The sequence below is a fragment of the Amphiura filiformis genome, chromosome 11 (genome assembly GCF_039555335.1).
Source record: "Amphiura filiformis chromosome 11, Afil_fr2py, whole genome shotgun sequence".
Taxonomy (NCBI): Eukaryota; Metazoa; Echinodermata; class Ophiuroidea; order Amphilepidida; family Amphiuridae; genus Amphiura; species Amphiura filiformis.
The window spans coordinates 46,599,806-46,621,854 of NC_092638.1; the positions used below are offsets into that span (position 1 = coordinate 46,599,806).

At 40.2% G+C, this 22,049-nt stretch overlaps 1 protein-coding gene across 12 annotated transcripts in view; it reads right to left on the reverse strand.

The window, feature by feature from the left end:
- The window catches only part of LOC140164908 (zinc finger Y-chromosomal protein-like), an 82,291-nt gene extending 60,773 nt beyond the window's left edge, over positions 1 to 21,518 (reverse strand). For 6 of the 12 annotated variants that reach the window (XM_072188290.1, XM_072188297.1, XM_072188296.1 and 3 more), the window contains exon 1: positions 21,314 to 21,518. The gene's annotated coding sequence lies outside the window, so the exon portion shown is untranslated. The remainder of the gene's footprint in view (positions 1 to 21,313) is intronic. The other 6 variants (XM_072188293.1, XM_072188295.1, XM_072188291.1 and 3 more) reach the window with 3 other exon arrangements.
- Positions 21,519 to 22,049: the final 531 nt, after the last annotated feature.

Below are 22,049 nucleotides of genomic sequence, written 5' to 3' on the forward strand. Positions count from 1 at the left end.
CTTTTCTTCTTTCTTGAAGAAATGTATCGGAACTGGTTGGGGTGGGGGTGTGTGTGTGTGGGGGGGGGGGTGATATCTTGGCTAAAACTGCATCATGCCTTCCCATGATGCATTTATGAAAATCAATAATCCCACTTTATAGTTTCTACAGATGACTTAATAATGGTAAATAATGGGGGGTAAGTAAAATGTTGAAATATGACCGCATTAAACTGCAAAGGTCATGTGAGGTCAAAGGTCAGGTCAAATTACAAGTTGCTCCGATTGGGCTGTAACTCGGGGAAAATGATCCCTGACACTTGGGGAGTATAAAACCACAATGGTCAAGTGAGGTCAAAGGTCAGGTCAAATTTGAAGTTGCTCCAATTAGGCTGTAAGTCAGGGAAAATGATCCCCGACACTTTAGGAGTATAAAACCACAAAGGTCATGTGAGGTCAAAGGTCAGGTCAAATTTAAAGTTGCTCCAATTGAGCTGTAAGTCGGGGAAAATGATCCCTGACACTTGGGGAGTATAAAACCACAAAGGTCATGTGAGGTCAAAGGTCAGGTCAAATTTGAAGTTGCTCCAATTAGGCTGTAAGTCGGGGAAAATGACCCCTGACACTTGGGGAGTATAAAACCACAAAGGTCATGTGAGGTCAAAGGTCAGGTCAAATTTAAAGTTGCTCCAATTGGGCTGTAAGTCGGGGGAAATGATCCCTGACACTTGAGGAGTATAAAACCACAACGGTCATGTGAGGTCAAAGGTCAGGGCAAATTTGAAGTTGCTCCAATTGGGCTGTAAGTGGGGGGAAATGATCCCTGGGAAGTATTAAACCGCAAAGGTCATTCGAGGTCAAAGGTCAGGTCAAATTTAAAGTTGCTGATTGGGCTGCAATTGGGAAAATGATCCCTGACACTTGAGGAGTATGAAACCGCAAAGGTCATGTGAGGTCAAAGGTCAGGTCAAATTTGAAGTTGGTCCAATTGGGCTGTAAGTCGGGAGAAATGATCCCTGACACTTGGGAAGTATTAAACCGCAAAGGTCATCCGAGGTCAAAGGTCAGGTAAAATTTAAAGTTGCTCTGATTGGGCTGCAAGTCGGGGAAAATAATCCCTGACACTTGAGAAGTATGAAACTGGAAAGGTCATCCAAGTTCAAAGGTCAGGTCAAATTTAAAGTTGCTCCGATCAGGCTGCAACTTGCGGCAAATGATCCCTAACACTTGGGGAGCGTAAAACCGAAAAGGTTATCCGAGGTCAAATTTAACGTTGCTCAGAATATGAAACCGAAAAGGTCAACCGAAGACAAAGGTCGGGTCAAATTTAACGTTGCACAGTATTGCTGTGTGATGTCATCACAGTCATACGCCTAACTTACCTCGTGCCCTTGCAAAGGGCACAGTTGCTCTAGTTCTTTCTTTCTTTCTTTCTTTCTTTCTCACAATTGACTACTAGTGCTACATCCGTGATCGGATGTGGACCAAACGCATAGCCAAGCCGTATTGGGTAAGTGGCTACAAAAGTCTTAAAAAGTTTTAATATCGGAGGTCATCCAGGGGGTCACAGGGGTCAAAAATGGTCATTTTTGCCTCATATGTGCCGCACCCCCCATTATAATTAGGGGCAAAACATGGAGACATCTAGTCTAGTGTTTTGATAAACAAGAGATAACCACAGGCAATGGTTCTGCTGTCTGTGCTTCAAAACGTGTAAAATTTCGTCTGGATTCGTCTAGTGCCAGGTGGTGAGTGCCGTGCATTCTCTAAATTCAGTAAATTTCCATCGTCAACCGTGTGGAAAATGTCATACGGCCGGGCGGTTTCACAAGTTGCCGGCTCTATCATACCAGTCGCTGCCTGGCTATTGCAGCTGCAATGCATACATCAAAACGTGTAAATTTTGGCTATTCCAACTGCAATCCATACACCCTTCATGCAAGACATGACTGGAATCGTCCACACAGGGAGTGAATATTACAAACGGAGTCACCCATTGAGGTAGGCCCATTCGAAATTCACACGCCCTGTGTGGGAGATTAAGATAATGTCTTCCGGAGAGGTTGTATGAATTTCAACTGGAACAGCCCAGTTGGGGTGTATGAAACCCCAAGTGGGCAATTCACACGAAACAAACTGAGGTATGTTCAGATGCCAATTTTGTTACATATCTTGAGTGTAACTTGTGATGTGATGCCTGTATGCTAGATATAAACAGCTACATCATTTCCACTGATGGCTATAGGGTGTGGGGGGGGGGTGGGGGGGGGGTGTGTGGGGGGTGATATCTTGGCTAAAACTGCATCATGCCTTCCCATGATGCATTTATGAAAATCAATAATCCCACTATATAGTTTCTACAGATGACTTAATAATGGTGAATAAGGGGTGAGGGTAAGTAAAATGTTGAAATATGACCGCATTAAACCACAAAGGTCATGTGAGGTCAAAGGTCAGGTCAAATTTGAAGTTGCTCCGATTGGGCTGTAACTGGGAAAATGATCCCTGACACTTGGGGAGTATGAAACCGCAAAGGTCATGTGAGGTCAAAGGTCAGGTCAAATTACAAGTTGCTCCGATTGGGCTGTAACTCGGGGAAAATGATCCCTGACACTTAGGGAGTATAAAACCGCAAAGGTCAAGTGAGGTCAAAGGTCAGGTCAAATTTGAAGTTGCTCCAATTAGGCTGTAAGTCGGGAAAATGATCCCTGACACTTTGGGAGTATAAAACCACAAAGGTCATGTGAGGTCAAAGGTCAGGTCAAATTTAAAGTTGCTCCAATTGGGCTGTAAGTCGGGGGAAATGATCCCTGACACCGGGGAGTATAAAACCACAAAGGTCAAGTGAGGTCAAAGGTCAGGTCAAATTTGAAGTTGCTCCAATTAGGCTGTAATTCGGGGAAAATGATCCCTGACACTTTGGGAGTATAAAACCACAAAGGTCATGTGAGGTCAAAGGTCAGGTCAAATTTGAAGTTGCTCTGATCAGGCTGTAACTTGGGGAAAATGATCCCTGACACTTGGGGAGTATAAAACCACAAAGGTCATGTGGAGGTCAAAGGTCAGGTCAAATTTGAAGTTGCTCTGATCAGGCTGTAACTTGGGGAAAATGATCCCTGACACTTGGGGAGTGTAAAACCACAAAGGTCATGTGAGGTCAAAGGTCAGGTCAAATGGGAAGTTGCTCCAATCAGGCTGTAAGTCGGGGAAAATGATCCCTGACACTTGGGGAGTATGAAACTGCAAAGGTCATGTGAGGTCAAAGGTCAGGTCAAATTTGAAGTTGCTCCGATTGGGCTGTAACTCGGGGAAAATGATCTCTGACACTTGGGGAGTATAAAACGACAAAGGTCATGTGAGGTCAAAGGTCAGGTCAAATGTGAAGTTGCTCCGATTGGGCTGTAACTCGGGGAAAATGATCCCTGACACTTGGGGAGTATAAAACCACAAAGGTCATGTGAGGTCAAAGGTCAGGTCAAATGTGAAGTTGCTCCGATTGGGCTGTAACTCGGGGAAAATGATCCCTGACACTTGGGGAGTATGAAACCGCAAAGGTCATGTGAGGTCGAATTTGAAGTTGCTCTGATCAGGCTGTAACGTGGGGAAAATAATCCCTGACACTTGGGGAGTATAAAACCACAAAGGTCATGTGAGGTCAAAGGTCAGGTCAAATTTGAAGTTGCTCCGATTGGGCTGTAACTCGGGGAAAATGACCTCTGACACTTGGGGAGTATAAAACGACAAAGGTCATGTGAGGTCAAAGGTCAGGTTACATTTGAAGTTGCTCCAAATAGGCTGTAAGTCGGGGAAAATGATCCCTGACACTTGGGAAGTATGATCCTTATCTTATCCAGCACAGTATTGCTGCTTCATCAGATCGTCACAATCATCAGCCTAACTGACCTCGTGCCCTTGCAAAGGGCACAGTTGCTCTAGTTTCTTTCTTTCTTTAAGTTAGGCGTGCAGCCTAACTTATTTTTTTCTTGCTGTTTCTTTCTTTCTTTCTTTCTCACAATTTACTACTTGTGCTACATCCGTGATCGGATTTCGACCAAATGCATACCCAAGCCGTATTGGGTAGGTGGCTACAAAAGTCTTAAAATGTTTTAATATCGGAGGTCATCCAGGGGTCACAGGGGTCCGAAATGGTCAGTTTTGCCTCATATGTGCCGCACCCCCATTATAATTAGGGGCAAAACATGGAGACATCTAGTCTAGTGTTTTGATAAACAAGAGATAACCACAGGCAATGGTACTGCTGTCTGTGCTTCAAAACGTGTAAAATTTCGTCTGGATTCGTCTATTGCCAGGTGGTGAGTGCCGTGCATTCTCTAAATTCAGTCAATTTCCATCGTCAACCGTGTGGAAAATGTCATACGGCCGGGCAGTTTCACAAGTTGCCGGCTCTATCATACCAGTCGCCGCCTGGCTATTGCAGCTGCAATCCATACATCAAAACATGTAAATTTTGGCTATTCCAACTGCAATCCATACACCCTTCATGCAAGACATGACTGGAATCGCCCACACAGGGAGTGAATATTACAAACAGAGTCACCCATTGAGGTAGGCCCATTCGAAATTCACACGCCCTGTGTGGGAGATTAAGATAATGTCTTCCGGAGAGGTTGTATGAATTTCAACTGGAACAGCCCAGTTGGGGTGTGTGAAACCGCAAGTGGGCGATTCACACGAAACAAACTGAGGTATGTTCAGATGCCAATTTTGTTACATATCTTGAGTGTAACTTGTGATGTGATGCCTGTATGCTAGATATAAACAGCTACAACATTATTATGCATTGCTTGAGATAGTCATATCTTTAAATAGGTGTGATTGCAGTTGTTTGTACATGTACATGTACATGTAGAGATGGCAATGGTATTAGAAGCTATTACATGTGGTTGTGAAATAGGCTATTGTGGGAAATGACTTCATTCAATCAGATTTGATCTGAATATTGTGAGGTTAGTGATGCAGTGGTATTAGTACTATAAAAGCTTTTGTGCTGCACTGGTACTGCACACACATACTTTTCTCTTTCTTGAAGAAATGTATCGGAACTGGTTGGGGTGGGGGGGTGGTGTGTGTGTGTGTGTGTGTGGGGGGGGTGATATCTTGGCTAAAACTGCATCACGCCTTCCCATGATGCATTTCTGAAAATCAATAATGCCACTTTATAGTTTCTACAGATGACCTTAATAATGGTAAATAATGGGGGGGATAAGTAAAATGTTGAAATATGACCGCATTAAACTGCAAAGGTCATGTGAGGTCAAAGGTCAGGTCAAATTACAAGTTGCTCCGATTGAGCTGTAACTCGGGGAAAATGATCCCTGACACTTGGGGAGTATAAAACCACAAAGGTCAAGTGAGGTCAAAGGTCAGGTCAAATTTGAAGTTGCTCCAATTAGGCTGTAAGTCGGGAAAATGATCCCTGACACTTTGGGAGTATAAAACCACAAAGGTCATGTGAGGTCAAAGGTCAGGTCAAATTTAAAGTTGCTCCAATTGAGCTGTAAGTCGGGGAAATGATCCCTGACACTTGGGGAGTATGAAACCCAAAGGTCATGTGAGGTCAAAGGTCAGGTCAAATTTAAAGTTGCTCCAATTGGGCTGTAAGTCGGGAAATGATCCCTGACGGAGTATGAAACCACAAAGGTCATGTGAGGTCAAAGGTCAGGTCAAATTTGAAGTTGCTCCAATTAGGCTGTAAGTCGGGGAAAATGATCCCTGACACTTTGGGAGTATAAAACCACAAAGGTCATGTGAGGTCAAAGGTCAGGTCAAATTTAAAGTTGCTCCAATTGAGCTGTAAGTCGGGGGAAATGATCCCTGACACTTGGGGAGTATGAAACCGCAAAGGTCATGTAAGGTCAAAGGTCAGGTCAAATTTAAAGTTGCTCCAATTGGGCTGTAAGTCGGGGGAAATGATCCCTGACACTTGGGGAGTATGAAACCACAAAGGTCATGTGAGGTCAAAGGTCAGGTCAAATTTGAAGTTGCTCCAATTAGGCTAAGTCGGGGAAAATGATCCCTGACACTTGGAGAGTATAAAACCACAAAGGTCATGTGAGGTCAAAGGTCAGGTCAAATGTGAAGGTGCTCCGATGAGGCTGTAACTTTGGGACAATGATCCCTGACACCTGGGAAGTATTAAACCACAAAGGTCATCCGAGGTCAAAGGTCAGGTCACATTTAAAGTTGCTCTGATTGGGCTGCAACTCGGGGAAAATAATCCCTGACACTTGAGAAGTATGAAACTGGAAAGGTCATCCAAGTTCAAAGGTCAGATCAAATTTAAAGTTGCTCGATCAGGCTGCAACTTGCGGCAAATGATCCCTAACACTTGGGGAGTGTAAAACCGAAAAGGTCATCCAAGGTCAAAGGTCAGGTCAAATGTAACATTGCTCGAATATGAAACTGAAAAGGTGAACCGAAGACAAAGGTCGGGTCAAATTTAACGTTGCACAGTATTGTTGCGTGATGATGTCATCACAGTCATACGCCTATCTTACCTCGTGCCCTTGCAAAGGGCACAGTTGCTCTAGTTCTTTCTTTCTTTCTTTCTTTCTTTCTCACAATTGACTACTAGTGCTACATCCGTGATCGGATGTGGACCAAACGCATAGCCAAGCCGTATTGGGTAAGTGGCTACAAAAGTCTTAAAAAGTTTTAATATCGGAGGTCATCCAGGGGTCACAGGGGTCAAAATGGTCATTTTTGCCTCATATGTGCCGCACCCCCCAGTATAATCAGGGGCAAAACATGGAGACATCTAGTCTAGTGTTTTGATAAACAAGCGATAAACACAGGCAATGGTTCTGCTGTCTGTGCTTCAAAGCGTGTAAAATTTCGTCTGGATTCGCGTCTAGTGCCAGGTGGTGAGTGCCGTGCATTCTCTAAATTCAGTAAATTTCCATCGTCAACCGTGTGGAAAATGTCATACGGCCGGGCGGTTTCACAAGTTGCCGGCTCTATCATACCAGTCGCTGCCTGGCTATTGCAGCTGCAATCCATACATCAAAACGTGTAAATTTTGGCTATTCCAACTGCAATCCATACACCCTTCATGCAAGACATGACTGGAATCGTCCACACAGGGAGTGAATATTACAAACGGAGTCACCCATTGAGGTAGGCCCATTCGAAATTCACACGCCCTGTGTGGGAGATTAAGATAATGTCTTCGGAGAGGTTGTATGAATTTCAACTGGAACAGCCCAGTTGGAGTGTATGAAACCCCAAGTGGGCGATTCACCACGAAACAAACTGAGGTATGTTCAGATGCCAATTTTGTTACATATCTTGAGTGTAACTTGTGATGTGATGCCTGTATGCTAGATATAAACAGCTACATCATTTCCACTGATGGCTATAGGGTGTGGGGGTGTGTGTGTGGGGTGATATCTTGGCTAAAACTGCATCACGCCTTCCCATGATGCATTTATGAAAATCAATAATCCCACTATATAGTTTCTACAGATGACGCAATAATGGTGAATAAGGGGGTGAGGGGTAAGTAAAATGTTGAAATATGACCGCATTAAACCACAAAGGTCATGTGAGGTCAAAGGTCAGGTCAAATTTAAAGTTGCTCCGATTGGGCTGTAACTGGGAAAATGATCCCTGACACTTGGGGAGTATGAAACCGCAAAGGTCATGTGAGGTCAAAGGTCAGGTCAAATTACAAGTTGCTCGATTGGGCTGTAACTGGGAAAATGATCCCTGACACTTAGGGAGTATAAAACCGCAAAGGTCAAGTGAGGTCAAAGGTCAGGTCAAATTTGAAGTTGCTCCAATTAGGCTGTAAGTCGGGGAAAATGATCCCTGACACTTTGGGAGTATAAAACCACAAAGGTCATGTGAGGTCAAAGGTCAGGTCAAATTTAAAGTTGCTCCAATTGGGCTGTAAGTCGGGGGAAATGATCCCTGACACCCGGGGAGTATAAAACCACAAAGGTCAAGTGAGGTCAAAGGTCAGGTCAAGTTTGAAGTTGCTCCGATTGGGTTGTAACTCGGGAAAATGATCCCTGACACTTGGGGAGTATAAAACCGCAAAGGTCAAGTGAGGTCAAAGGTCAGGTCAAATTTGAAGTTGCTCCAATTAGGCTGTACGTCGGGGAAAATGATCCCTGACACTTTGGGAGTATAAAACCACAAAGGTCATGTGAGGTCAAAGGTCAGGTCAAATTTAAAGTTGCTCCAATTGGGCTGTAAGTCGGGGAAATGATCCCTGACACCTGGGGAGTATAAAACCACAAAGGTCAAGTGAGGTCAAAGGTCAGGTCAAATTCGAAGTTGATCCAATTAGGCTGTAAGTCGGGGAAAATGATCCCTGACACTTTGGGAGTATAAAACCACAAAGGTCATGTGAGGTCAAAGGTCAGGTCAAATTTGAAGTTGCTCCAATGAGGCCGTAAGTCGGGGAAAATGATCCCTGACACTTTGGGAGTATAAAACCGCAAAGGTCAAGTGAGGTCAAAGGTCAGGTCAATTTTGAAGTTGCTCCAATTAGGCTGTAAGTCGGGGAAAATGATCCCTGACACTTTGGGGGTATAAAACCACAAAGGTCAAGTGAGGTCAAAGGTCAGGTCAAATTTGAAGTTGCTCCAATTAGGCTGTAAGTCGGGGAAAATGATCCCTGACACTTTGGGAGTATAAAACCACAAAGGTCATGTGAGGTCAAAGGTCAGGTCAAATTACAAGTTGCTCCGATTGGGCTGTAACTCGGGGAAAATGATCCCTGACACTTGGGTAGTATAAAACCGCAAAGGTCAAGTGAGGTCAAAGGTCAGGTCAAATTTGAAGTTGCTCCAATTAGGCTGTAAGTCAGGAAAATGATCCCTGACACTTTGGGAGTATAAAACCACAAAGGTCATGTGAGGTCAAAGGTCAAGTCAAATTTAAAGTTGCTCCAATTGGGCTGTAAGTCGGGGGAAATGATCCCTGACACCTGGGGAGTATAAAACCACAAAGGTCAAGTGAGGTCAAAGGTCAGGTCAAATTCGAAGTTGCTCCAATTAGGCTGTAAGTCGGGGAAAATGATCCCTGACACTTTGGGAGTATAACACCACAAAGGTCATGTGAGGTCAAAGGTCAGGTCAAATTTGAAGTTGCTCCAATGAGGCTGTAAGTCGGGGAAAATGATCCCTGACACTTTGGGAGTATAAAACCACAAAGGTCAAGTGAGGTCAAAGGTCAGGTCAATTTTGAAGTTGCTCCAATTAGGCTGGAAGTCGGGGAAAATGATCCCTGACACTTTGGGAGTATAAAACCACAAAGGTCAAGTGAGGTCAAAGGTCAGGTCGAATTTGAAGTTGCTCCAATTAGGCTGTAAGTCGGGGAAATGATCCCTGACACTTTGGGAGTATAAAACCACAAAGGTCATGTGAGGTCAAAGGTCAGGTCAAATTACAAGTTGCTCCGATTGGGCTGTAACTCGGGGAAAATGATCCCTGACACTTGGGGTGTATAAAACCACAAAGGTCAAGTGAGGTCAAAGGTCAGGTCAAATTTGAAGTTGCTCCAATTAGGCTGTAAGTCAGGGAAAATGATCCCTGACACTTGGGGAGTATAAAACCACAAAGGTCATGTGAGGTCAAAGGTCAGGTCAAATTTAAAGTTGCTCCAATTGGGCTGTAAGTCGGGGGAAATGATCCCTGACACTTGGGGAGTATTAAACCACAACGGTCATGTGAGGTCAAAGGTCAATGCAAATTTGAAGTTGCTCCAATTGGGCTGTAATTTCTTTCTTTCTTTCTTTCTTCTTTCTCACAATTTGCTTCTTCTGCCACATCCTTGATCGGATTTCGACCAAACTCGGTCACAAGCAGTATTGGGTAGCTGGCTACAAAAGTTATGTGTTGTTTAACGTCAGAGGTCATCCAAGGGGTCACAGGGGTCAAGAAAGGTCATTTTAACCGAAAATGCTCCGATTGAGCTGAAATTTAAATGCAATGATCCTTATGACATTCTAAACATGTTTCAAATATTTTAAAATTTATTTAATATCATTAAGGGGCCCATAAAGGGGTCAAAGGTCAAGTTTATCAAAATGCTCCAATTGAGCTGAAATTTAAATGCAATGATCCTTATGACATTTGAAACATTTAAAAAATGTTTTAAAATTCATTTAAGGTCATTAAGGGGTCATAAAGGGGTCAAAGGTCAAGTTTTTAAAAATGCTCCAATTGAGCTGAAATTTCAATGCAATGGTCCTTATGACATTCTTAACATTTTAAAAACATTTTAAAATTCATTTAAGGTCATTAAGGGGTCATAAAGGGGTCAAAGGTCAAGTGTTCCAAAATGCTCCAATTGAGCTGAAATTTGAATGCAATGATCCTTATGACATTCTAAACATGTTGAAAATATTTTAAAATTCATTTAAGGTCATTAAGGGGCAATAAAGGGGTCAAAGGTCAAGTTTTTAAAAATGCTCCAATTGAGCTGAAATTTCAATGCAATGGTCCTTATGACATTCTTAACATTTTAAAAACATTTTAAAATTCATTTAAGGTCATTAAGGGGTCATAAAGGGGTCAAAGGTCAAGTGTTCCAAAATGCTCCAATTGAGCTGAAATTTGAATGCAATGATCCTTATGACATTCTAAACATGTTGAAAATATTTTAAAATTCATTTAAGGTCATTAAGGGGCAATAAAGGGGTCAAAGGTCAAGTTTACTAAAATGCTTCAATTGAGCTGAAATTTAAATGCAATGATCCTTATGACATTCTTAACACGTTTTAAATATTTTAAAATTCATTTAAGGTCAGTAAGGGGGGCATACAGAGGTCAAAGGTCAAGTTTTCAAAATGCCAGCTTTTTAAAATTAATACTATCCAGCACAGTGTTGCTGCTTGATCAGATCGTCACAGTCATCCGCCTAACTTACCTTGTGCCCTTGCAAAGGGCACAGTTGCTCTAGTCTTTCTTTCTTCTGGCAACCAATCAAAATGCTCTAGCTCCGCAAGGTATTGACAGATTTCAACCAAACTTAAACCAAAAGACCACTGGGCTAGGCCAAACCTTCCATTTGACATTGACCTTGCTGTGACCTTTGACCTAGCTATAATGGTCAAAATGTGATTTCACAAAAATGCTACTCCTTCCACAAATTTCATGCAATGATCATGTGACTCATGCATATGAATCAACATTTAGCAGTGCTTAAAACTTCCTAAAAAGAATTGAGGTCAAAGGTCATTAAGGGGTCATTTCCGGTCAAAATCTGAAAAATTTGTCAAAAATATTCAAAAAATCACTGTCTTTACAAATTACATTGCAGAGAGTCGCCATTAGCACACATGCATTGCTACTAGCCAGGGTCTTTAGGATGCCTACAGTTTTGGGGTCAAAGGTCATTAAGGGGTTACTTCCGGTCAAAAACCAAAATTATCAAAAAAATTCAAAAATTTTTTATCTCAAAATGTAAACAGACCAGAATAATATAACCAACATACATAAATTAGTGTTCCCTGATGTATGCATGGTATTTTTTATTTTGGGGGTCAAAGGTCATTAAGGGGTCACTTCCTGTTTTTAGCTGAATAACTTCAAGAATTTTTATCTCAAGAACTGAACATGTTAGAATTTTTATTTAAAATTGGAACAATGCATTTTGTCGGTGTACATAAGGTTTTTTTTTTTTTTTGGTCAAAGGTCATTAAGGGGGTCAAAAGGTCAATCAAAAATTTTCAAAAATCAAAATCCATGTATAAGTTCGATTAAGCTGAAATTCACCAGGAATATTTCTTATGACATCCTAAGCACAATGCAAGAGCAGTTGACCCCATCCGTAACCCAGGGGTCAAGTTATAGGGGTCAAATTGCGGCTTGTACTCAGCGTCTGTTGACTCTAGTTTCTTTCTTTCTTCTGGCAACCGCAATCAACTGCATGTAGCTCCGCAAGGGTTGACAGATTTCAACCAAAGTTGACCCAAATGACCATTGGGCTAGGCCAAACCTTCCATTTGACTTTGACCTCGCTGTGACCTTTGACCTAGCTATAATGGTCAAAAATGTGATTTCACAAAAAAATGCTACTCCTTCCACAAATTACATGCAATGATCATGTGACTCATGCATATGAATCAACATGTGGCAGTGCTTAAAACTTCCTAAAAAAGATTGAGGTCAAAGGTCATTAAGGGGTCATTTCCGAAAGTCTGAAAGCTAAAAATATTCAAAAAATCACTGTCTTTACAAATTATATAGCAGAGAGTCGCCTTTAACACACATGCATTGCTACTAACCAGGGTCTTTAGGATGCCTACAGTTTTTAGGTCAAAGTTCATTAAGGGGTTACTTCCGATCAAAAATTATCAAAAATTTAAAAAAAAAAAATTTATCTCAAAATGTAAACAGACCAGAATAATATAACCAACATACATGAATAAGTGTTCCCTGATGTATGCATGGGATTTTTATTTTGGGGGTCAAAGGTCATTAAGGGGTCACTTCCTGTTTTTAGCTGAATAACTTCAAGAATTTTTATCTCGAGAACTAAACATGTTAGAATTTTTTAATTAAAATTGGAACAATGCATTTTGTCGGTGTACACAAGGTTTTTTTTTTTCATTGAGGTCAAAGGTCATTAAGGGGTCAAAAGGTCAATCAAAATTTTCAAAAATCAAAATCCATGTATAAGTTCGATTAAGCTGAAATTCACCAGGAATATTTCTTATGACCTCCTAAGCACAATGCAAGAGCAGTTGACCCCATCCGTAACCCAGGGGTCAAGTTATAGGGGTCAAATTGCGGCTTGTATCAGCGTCTGTTGACTCTAGTTATCATTTACATTTTTGAACTAATATGTGCTTAGAAATAGGGCCAGATACCTGCAAATCATGCATGTTAACAAAATAATGTAACATCCGAAACCCACGAGTATCTAGAGTTACATTTTTACTATAAAGGCATTATCAAACTTATTTTGATATGTCAGTACTTGGTTATCATTACCTTGTTCACATATGGATTAGCAATATATGTGGATGAAATTAATTACATTTAGAGCATATTTTTGACCACCAAACCTGCTATTTTGCCCATTTTCCAGTTTCATATGCCTGAAAAGTTACCTAAAAGTGATCGCAGAATGGCCATATTTGGTCAATAGTAACTTGGACTCATTATTTTCCTATGACAACTAATTTAATAACTAATGGGCATTACAATAAGCAATATCTAGCTTTGGCAACAAGTTGCTTTTTTATGAAAAAATCTCATTTGGCCAAAGGGTCTACAAAGTTTACAGACCAAATGAACAGAATTAAGCTCCAAGTTTTGTATTTTCATAAAATTCAAGTCATCTGCTTTGAGAAATGACATATTTTAAGTGTCTTCTGTCAATTTCATTTTTACCCTCTCAGTTCACACTTTTGATACATGTTAAAAAAACCAGAGCCCTATGCCAACTGGGACAGAAAGGATTGCCTTTTAAAGGCAGCCAGTTTTACAGTTGGACAGACTTTTCAGTCAGGATCAAAAATATTGCTAAAATTGCACTGTTCAAAATAGGCAACCTTTACTCAAAAGATACAAAGTTGACTCATCAAAATAACTTTCATCCAAATTTCAATATTTTTACAAACAGAATAAATAACACCCGTTGTAAAATATGTCAATGCTGACCAACAGAAAAATGATAGCAATGACTCTAGGATCAAATGTGTAACTATCGCGTGCAAATACAAAACTACAGCAAGTTTACTCTGAAGTACAAAGTACCGACGCGGACACACACATTGTGCCGACTTTGAAGGCATGCATATACCTGCAGCAGACACACAGCACTGCGCACTGTGTACGCTTTAAGAGGCAACTACTTAATTATTCACTAGGCAAAAAAAGTTTGTCTCAATGCTTGCACGCGCATTTGTAAAATCGCACAATTTGAGAAAAAAAGAAATGCGGAATTTTTTTTTTTATTTCAAATTTTTTTTAGTTTTTTCTGGAAAAATTCAGGAACTTTTTTTTCTCAAAATACCATAAAAATACCAAGTAGGGAATAAAAAATAAATAAATAAATAAATTGTATTTCGCATTTGTTTTCAAACCACTTGTGAGCTTTGAGACAAACCCTTTTTTCCCCAAGTTTCCATTATGGTATCCCAAAGGTATAATTGAAATAATTTGATAGAGCAAGGGTCAGGCTACATGTATATCCAGCATGGTCACCAGGGTTATAGCCACGCCGATCGGGGGTAACCGGCACTAAAAAAAAAAATAATAATAATAATAAAAAAAAAAAATTTGGGGTGGACCCCCTAGCCTATTCCCCGGTCCCTTGTGTTCGCTAAAAAGATTGTGCCCGAGCCAGCCCTCTAATTGGATAGTAAAATTAGCCGGCACTCAACTTGGGCTAGCTATAACCCTGATCATGGTCAGATCACACATCTGGTGTGATGTGCCCAGCTATTAAATCGCCAAACTGGTTTATACAGCCAATTACCTCGAGGACGGCTTGGCATTTTAAGCTTCCTGTTATCTCTATTACACATAACATACAAAATCACAAACTTACAAACTTCAATGTGCACTTCAGACCAACAAGGACAACTATTAATCATTACCGATCCTTTAGAATAATTCACTCTTGCGGCTGTTTGATGCAAAATGTGACTTCCATATCTCAGTTTTCCCTATCGAAACGTCACATGCAGCTGATTGCAGCATGAAAATTCGAAATTGGAAATTCGCAAGGCATTGTGGGAAATTGCAAGGCCTGTACACATTGTGCACAATGTTTTTAGTGTTGCCAGATAAAAATGATGTACGAAAAAAAATCTTGCCGGCCCTGCGAGACCGCTGCACTCATCACCCAACTAGTGGTGTGCCGACCATTGAGTTGTTTTTTTAGCAAAGTGGGATAATATTTTGTTAATCGCAAAAATTATGATTGGATTTGTCTGGAATTGGGACTAGAGACAAGATAATTATCTACAATACGGTACATATTCATTTTTTGTACCATTGTAAAAACCACTGGACTAGAAGACCTAAAACGTGTTGCATGCTATAAAACCCTCTTTGTTCAACGCTACAAATCTTTGCCACCCAATGCACTTGTTTCATTCTGCACCAAATAATTATTAGCCAGGCGATGTCGGTGTGCAGCGTGTACCCACAAGATGGCGGCATATATGACGTCACGCTGACGGCCTCTATTGTTGTTGCATGGTTGATTGTTTCATCATGCATGCATGGGGCCGGCGATCTTTTCGTTTATTAGGGACTAAATTATTAATTTTGCATCAATGTTTACTTTTGCATTATCAAGGTTAACATGGTTGTTAATAAACAGATGCCAAACACTTTGAAGTCAAGGTTTAATGTATTGGAACATAACCTGGTTTTGAAAAGTGAGGCGGGAAGGAGGTTTTTTTTTTTTTTTCCCCCTTCAAGTTGAACCATGTCTTTTTCGGATGATAGCCAATTTTGGGCACCCGGCTGCACCCCCCAATAATTACTAGCCGGTAAGCCCATGAAAAAAAAACGAGTATATCAATCATTTAGTCAAAAAAGAAATAAGTAGATCGATTTTTATACATTGCATTGCACAGACTATAAAAAAAACTGTCTATCACTACACACCCCTTTAAAGGTTTTTTTATGAACGAACTACGAACACAACACAGCAATAATCATAGACATACAATGTAGCTGCCGAGTTCTGTCCCCAGAAGAATACGGCCGGCGGCCTTACTTTCCGCTTCTTTTGCTCAATATATTTATCAATACCCGGAAGTGAGCACACGATTTTGGCTTTTTATTTCTTATAAAAAGAATTATGGGTAAAATGGGCGAGGGGCTGGCTTTGCAGACTCGGGTCACAGTGCCGTCGTGTATAGAAACCAGTTATGATTGGCTGATTATCCTGTTGTTGATGGGTAAATATCAAATCACTGCATTGGTTAGAAACTTTTATTGATAAAATCGGTAGTATTGATTAATAATTGGCTTTGTTGTTAAAAATCAGCGTTGTGTTTTCGCGATGGCAAGTCGGGGTTGAATGAAAATTTGCCGAGTGAATGAGCCGATCAAGCATGCAAGTTGACTGAAGGGATTCGCGCAATAGGACTTTTACGGGAGTCTCGGCGCGAGTCGACTCGCGGACTCGCGTCGAAATTCCACCCCTGGTTTTGAACTCAAAATCTGACAAAAATCGCTAATTTTATATTGCGTTGGTCCTGTATGGACTACAGCTCGCATAGGTATTCGTCTCAGAGTGGAGGCAGTATGTATGACCATTGACCGCAATGTCGTATACAAGCTTACTCACACAGCGAAAAATCAATTACCCCGGCTATTGTCAGTAGCCTTAGTCAGGTCACTTGGCTAATTATATGCGTCTCATAAGGTCGGAATAAAATGACCTTTCATGGCTGTGGATTCAACCTACCATGGGCATGGCGATTTCTACCATGGCATGGAGATATCGGGACGATGACACTGTGCGCTGCGATGGTCGTTCGATCTCTATGTGTGAGCAGTAAAATCACTGCGCCGATGCGTGAAAACAGCTGCGTGGCAAGCTGCGCCCTGCGCATGAACACGCCGTTACACGCGTATCATTTGTACCCACAAGATGGCGAAAGGCTACAAGCGGCTAGGGGACGCAGGGGTAACCTTGTCAATCAAATACTTCATCTATTGTGTCCAATACTTAATCCGATAAGTGATCGATGTATATCGATAACAGTAGGATCAAGATCATGGAATTAAGCTACTGGCAGCGCACCTAATACTTTTACGAGGTGATACAGCCAGGTACCTGGATTCAGCAGCACTCAACAACCCAAAATAATGATAATAATATTAATATTATAAGCAATTATATATAAGAATATAAGGTATATAAGATTTTTTTTATTAAAGAATTTTATAATTTTTTGTATCATTATCATAGGCCTAAATATGAATTCGTAACGTTATAATATTCATTATAAATATTCGCACGAACAGCATGACTATAGAGCTTGTCATAAAATGTAGGCCTAACATGAATACAAATACCAATTCAATTTAGCAGAAAAATGTTATATTAAAATCAGTGCTGTACGGTGCAAAAACTGATTGAGGAGCCAATGGCTCCTAACTTTATAAATTTAGGCGCCCAAATTTTGCTCCCAAGTAAAAAAACTGAGGCGCCAACGCACCGTATTCCAACTTTTCTCGATCGAAGTCATTCTGCCACAATGTTTATATCTACACTGTACGTTAAATTTTAAGGGGGTTTCCCTGTCGTGTCACAGCCACATGTTGCGTTGAATGAATCATAGCTGCTGTACTCAATCTACATACTCCATACACAGCATGTACAGTGTAGGCCTATAGATATGTTTTCCAGAAAGTCCCCATTGAGATGTCATTATATTCATAGCCGTACATTTGAGCTCATTTGTACTATTGAACACTACATTATTTACACGTTTTGCATTTGCTGGCGAATAAAAGCTTCAACAGTTGGTCGCCATTGGCGCCAAGGATTGAAGGTTTAGTCGCATCAGAAAAAATCTAGTTGCCAATGCGCCTAAATTGGTCGCACCGTACAGCACTGATTAAAATGCGCTTTGTGATTTTTTTTATTTGGTTAAAACTGAGCACTTTAATAATTCTCAAATTGTATAATACAAATAGGAATGCGTCTTTTGAGTATAGGCCTAATACATATTTATTAGTATTATTTTTGTTTTTATTTATAGGCCTATATTGTGTTATTCAATTTTGAATTATGTTCAATTATCCCAGCAAACACAAAATGCTTTTGAATTTTCGACATCATTCGCAAAAAGTTAGAAAAGGTTGCCAGAAAATGTTAAATGTCAGGTTATATAAAGGGAATAAAACTTTTTCATAACCTTTTCATAACTTACTGCAAATATTGTCAAACATATCATTATTTAAGTGGTGACAAAATATTTGGCAAAAAAAAGTTTGCAGAAAATATTTTTCAATAACATTTTGAAAACATTTAAAAAATATTTTTGTAGTGTGTTTCCATACAAAACGTTTTAAAATGTTTTCCTGACCTTTATTTAACCCGACATTTAAAACCAAAACCTAAAACTATAGGCCTAACCTGTTTAACGTTTTAAAAACGTTTTGTGTTTGCCGGGATGGCCTTTCAGACCTTCACATTAAAATGTAGATTACTTGGTAGCTTTATATTGTGATTTAACATAAAAGTTATTATTATTCATTATTTATAACATTCTGATGATTTTTCATTATTATTATAAATTTTATTTCATTTCAAATTGTATTAAATATTTTATAATTATTTAACTTTTATTCCATGCAAACAAAAGTAGCGGGCCCGTACACGTTAAACTTGGTATATTTCGCACAGTGGTGAGTGGTCCTGTGGGGATAATTGCCTATCGATTGGATTGATCATGGCTATAAACGTATTGATGATGTCATAAGCTTAACTTTGGAGGACAATAGAATAACCATTGATTGACAAGGTTACCCCTGCGTCCCCTAGCCGATTGTGAAAGGCTGACGGCCTCTATTACCCTGTGTAAAGATAGTCACTTGTGCTGAGCATGAAATTGGTCACTTATCGCTCACTGTTCAAAATGTGACATCTACACCAATTACAGTCCCCGAAACTGTCTACTTTTTAATTAGCCGACCTCAATTCCGAAACATTTAGTGATAGTTAAAAATGCGATCCCCAACCCTTTGGTTACCTTTGGACGAATTTTTTGAAATCTCCATGGCGTCTCCGTGTCTGAAATTCCCGGTACAAACATCGAAAATGTCGCAATTCTCAGTTCTCGGTGATGATACTATATCCGCATCGCTGTTTTCATACATGAATATGCATATCTCTGACCCCTGTAAGGTCAAAGACGTGGCGTTGATTTCAACCAATCCGATCCACCGTTTAATCAGCAGCTTGATACTGACGTCATATCTGAGGTGACCAGGAGGCAGGAGCTACCATTTTGGTAAACTGAACTCGACTCGTATGCGTTCTTTTGGTTCACATAAATCGAACAAAATTTTCAATAACGGGTAATAGTATGATTTCAATTTTTTATTAATGAAGTTACTTGTAGTTTTGAGGAATGACAAAGTTGTTTTTGGAAACTTAGATGTTTGTTTCAACTGATGATGTAGGATTATATCCAGGCTGGACACATCACACTACCGTGTGATGTGTCCAGTTCGTCGCCGAACTTACATATAAGATGGAGAGCTTAGCATAACGGCCTGCCTATTTACGCTTCCTGAAAACACTCTTGCACATAACATACAAAACCACAAATTCACTAACTTCAACTTGCACTACCGACACCATGAAAAATATTTTAATTATTACCGATCCTTCAGAATACTTGCAAATATTGGCAGTTTCATAAAATCCTGCTGCTGAAAATCGTAAATTCCACAATCTTCTGTCAGATCCAGGTCAGTAATCACAGGTGGGCGAATCTACCAGCGTGACAAGACCAGAGATAATAAAAAGCATGAGAGGCCACGCCGTACAAATAGCTAGCCTGATTGGCAAGCGTCGTCGCTGGCCAGATCTTCTACGGTCGTGTATGATGAGTAGAGACCATAGAGCCCTATATAGGGCTCTGTGGAAGAAGCGGTTCCTAATTTTGAAGCCATGGATAATATATTCATTTATACGAGAACCATATTTTTGTACCAATCACAGAACAGAATTTCACTTACTCACAGCTGTCAATCATTCTTGTGAAACGTAAGCTCCGCCTAGTATCAAGGTCTTCTTCTGCGCATTGGTTGTGCGCATTAACTAGCCTCCAGCACAAATCCTGTGCACACGATCAGGTTGGATGGGCGGTTTACGCCTGGTTTACACAACAGGAACTGCGATGCATCCTAAACTGGATCGTTTCCGTGTATTCGCATTGCATGGTGGGTAATCGCCTGCCAATTTGCGTAGCTCCACGTTCACAACAGTTTAAAATCAACACAGGTAAATCCATATAAAAATTAACATGGACACAAAATTGACATAGCTTATGTATTTCAAATAATAAAATGTAATATTATCATGATAGATGCACGTTTTATTAAAACTTGAAAAGATTATTAAGTCCAATAATTTGTTTGTGTTAGCTTGCACGAGTCACAAAATGGCGACCCATCACACATTTTCTGCATGCATGTGCCGACATTAGTAACTCATAGTGACTGTCCTCAAACTAGCGCCAGTGTGTCTCAGGCCTGATAACGACCCCAGGTAATTTTATGCAGAAAGTTTTCTTGCGAACAGCTGCAGGTGACAATTAAACAATGAACACGGCTTGTTTATGTACATGCGTGGGGAGGCTTGTACGTCAGCTGGCGTGTTTTGGACATGTTCCGCGTAAAAAAGTGTCGTTTTCTTCATGAAAAATACCAGCGATGACCAGTTTTTGTGGGCTATTTGATTTACAGGTATGTCGGTTCGTCATAGGGTAGAAATGATAGCTGTACAATTTGTATAACATACAGTTTAACATAGGCCTAAACATTTATGGGCACAAATCGACCTTCCGTATTATGCACAAGTATGATATAGGTATCCTAGGTGAATTCAAATTTGCCATCAAATTGCATCGTTTTATATATCACATTAAAGCCCTTGAGTAAACTAAGCCAAAACTGCAAACCTTTTTTTCATAGCACTTTCCGTAGCAAAGTTACATCTTGTCAAAGATTGCCTCTCAACAAAAAGATTCAGCTAGCAAAATTCCCCAAAAGCGGCATTTCGGGGTGTTTCTAGATCTTAGTCTCATGGCGATGGCAGCTTTTTTTAATGGAACTGCTATCAAAATCCCTCTAAAATTCCATGTGCGACTTGATTATCACCATAAAAAATCATATATTTGGGTCAAGTGAAGTATAGAAAACATATTTATGTAGGTTTCCTTCACCCACCTATTCTCGAAAAAAATTCAAATTTCTATGTAAATATGCATTGTGTTGGGGCCCCGGTCTCGGCGAATTCGCTGACTAGTAAATGTGTTAACTAAGGTTTGCCTAGGTTACCTAATTAGTATGTGGAAGTGGCAGGCATAATGTAGGATCGCAAGGAGGTGAGTGAATTCGTGAAGAGATTTGCTTGTTTGAGTGATAGTAGGATACGGGATGTAGGCTAGTCCTCTGTGTTTGACCGGCTCCGACGTCTCAATTCACAACGTCTCAATTCGTACCTGCTTACCAGACAGCAATACTGCGTATTGCTGTATGGAACCAGATATAGGCCTCTATTAGTATTACACATGTATGTCAATGCAATGGAAAGCTTAATATAATAAAATAATAAATTTATAAAACATGAAAACATCAATAATATTTACCTTTTTACTTCTTTAACCATGTAGGCCTATCTGCCATTGTGTCAACTTGATCATACACAGTGCATCGGCAAAAATATTGTTTATAAAACTGCATGAAATGATGATAAATTACGCTGTATTTTCTTTTGTCCGGGACCTTTTCTGTCGAAATGAAATCAGAATGCCGCATCAGCAATGGCGTGACTGTTTATTTTCACTTCCGGGTTGCCCGTTAAACAAGAAGAGTCCTTTAAAAAGAACAAGCTCCCTCCAAGAAAGTTGGGAATTTGGATGGGGTGGGGGTGCTGGGTGGGGTGGGGCCGTGGGGGTGTGGGTGTTCACAAGGATTTTCTGGATACCCATGCTAGATCCGGAGTTCCTGGAGGAAACCCCTTCTGAGACTAGTTTTAAGTAAATATATAACCCTAGCGGGAGTAAAAAACAAAGGCCATGAGAGTAAGTGTATTAAACATCATGTGACTACAATTTATTTATTTATTTATTTATTTTAGTTTTGTGTATGTCTCAAATCGCAAACATCATGTGGTCAAATCTGTGCAGAGTAGATATAAAAATTATTTAAAGTTTTATTATAAAAAAAAAAAATAGCAAAAGTTTGCGGCGCACTTGCCTTTTGCAAAATTCACCTTCCATTTTGAGCTAAATAAGTCTTAATGTTCTTTTAAAATGATAAAATAGTTAAAGGAGGATTTCGTGATCCTAGCATCCTCTTTTTATGACATTTTTCAGTACATAT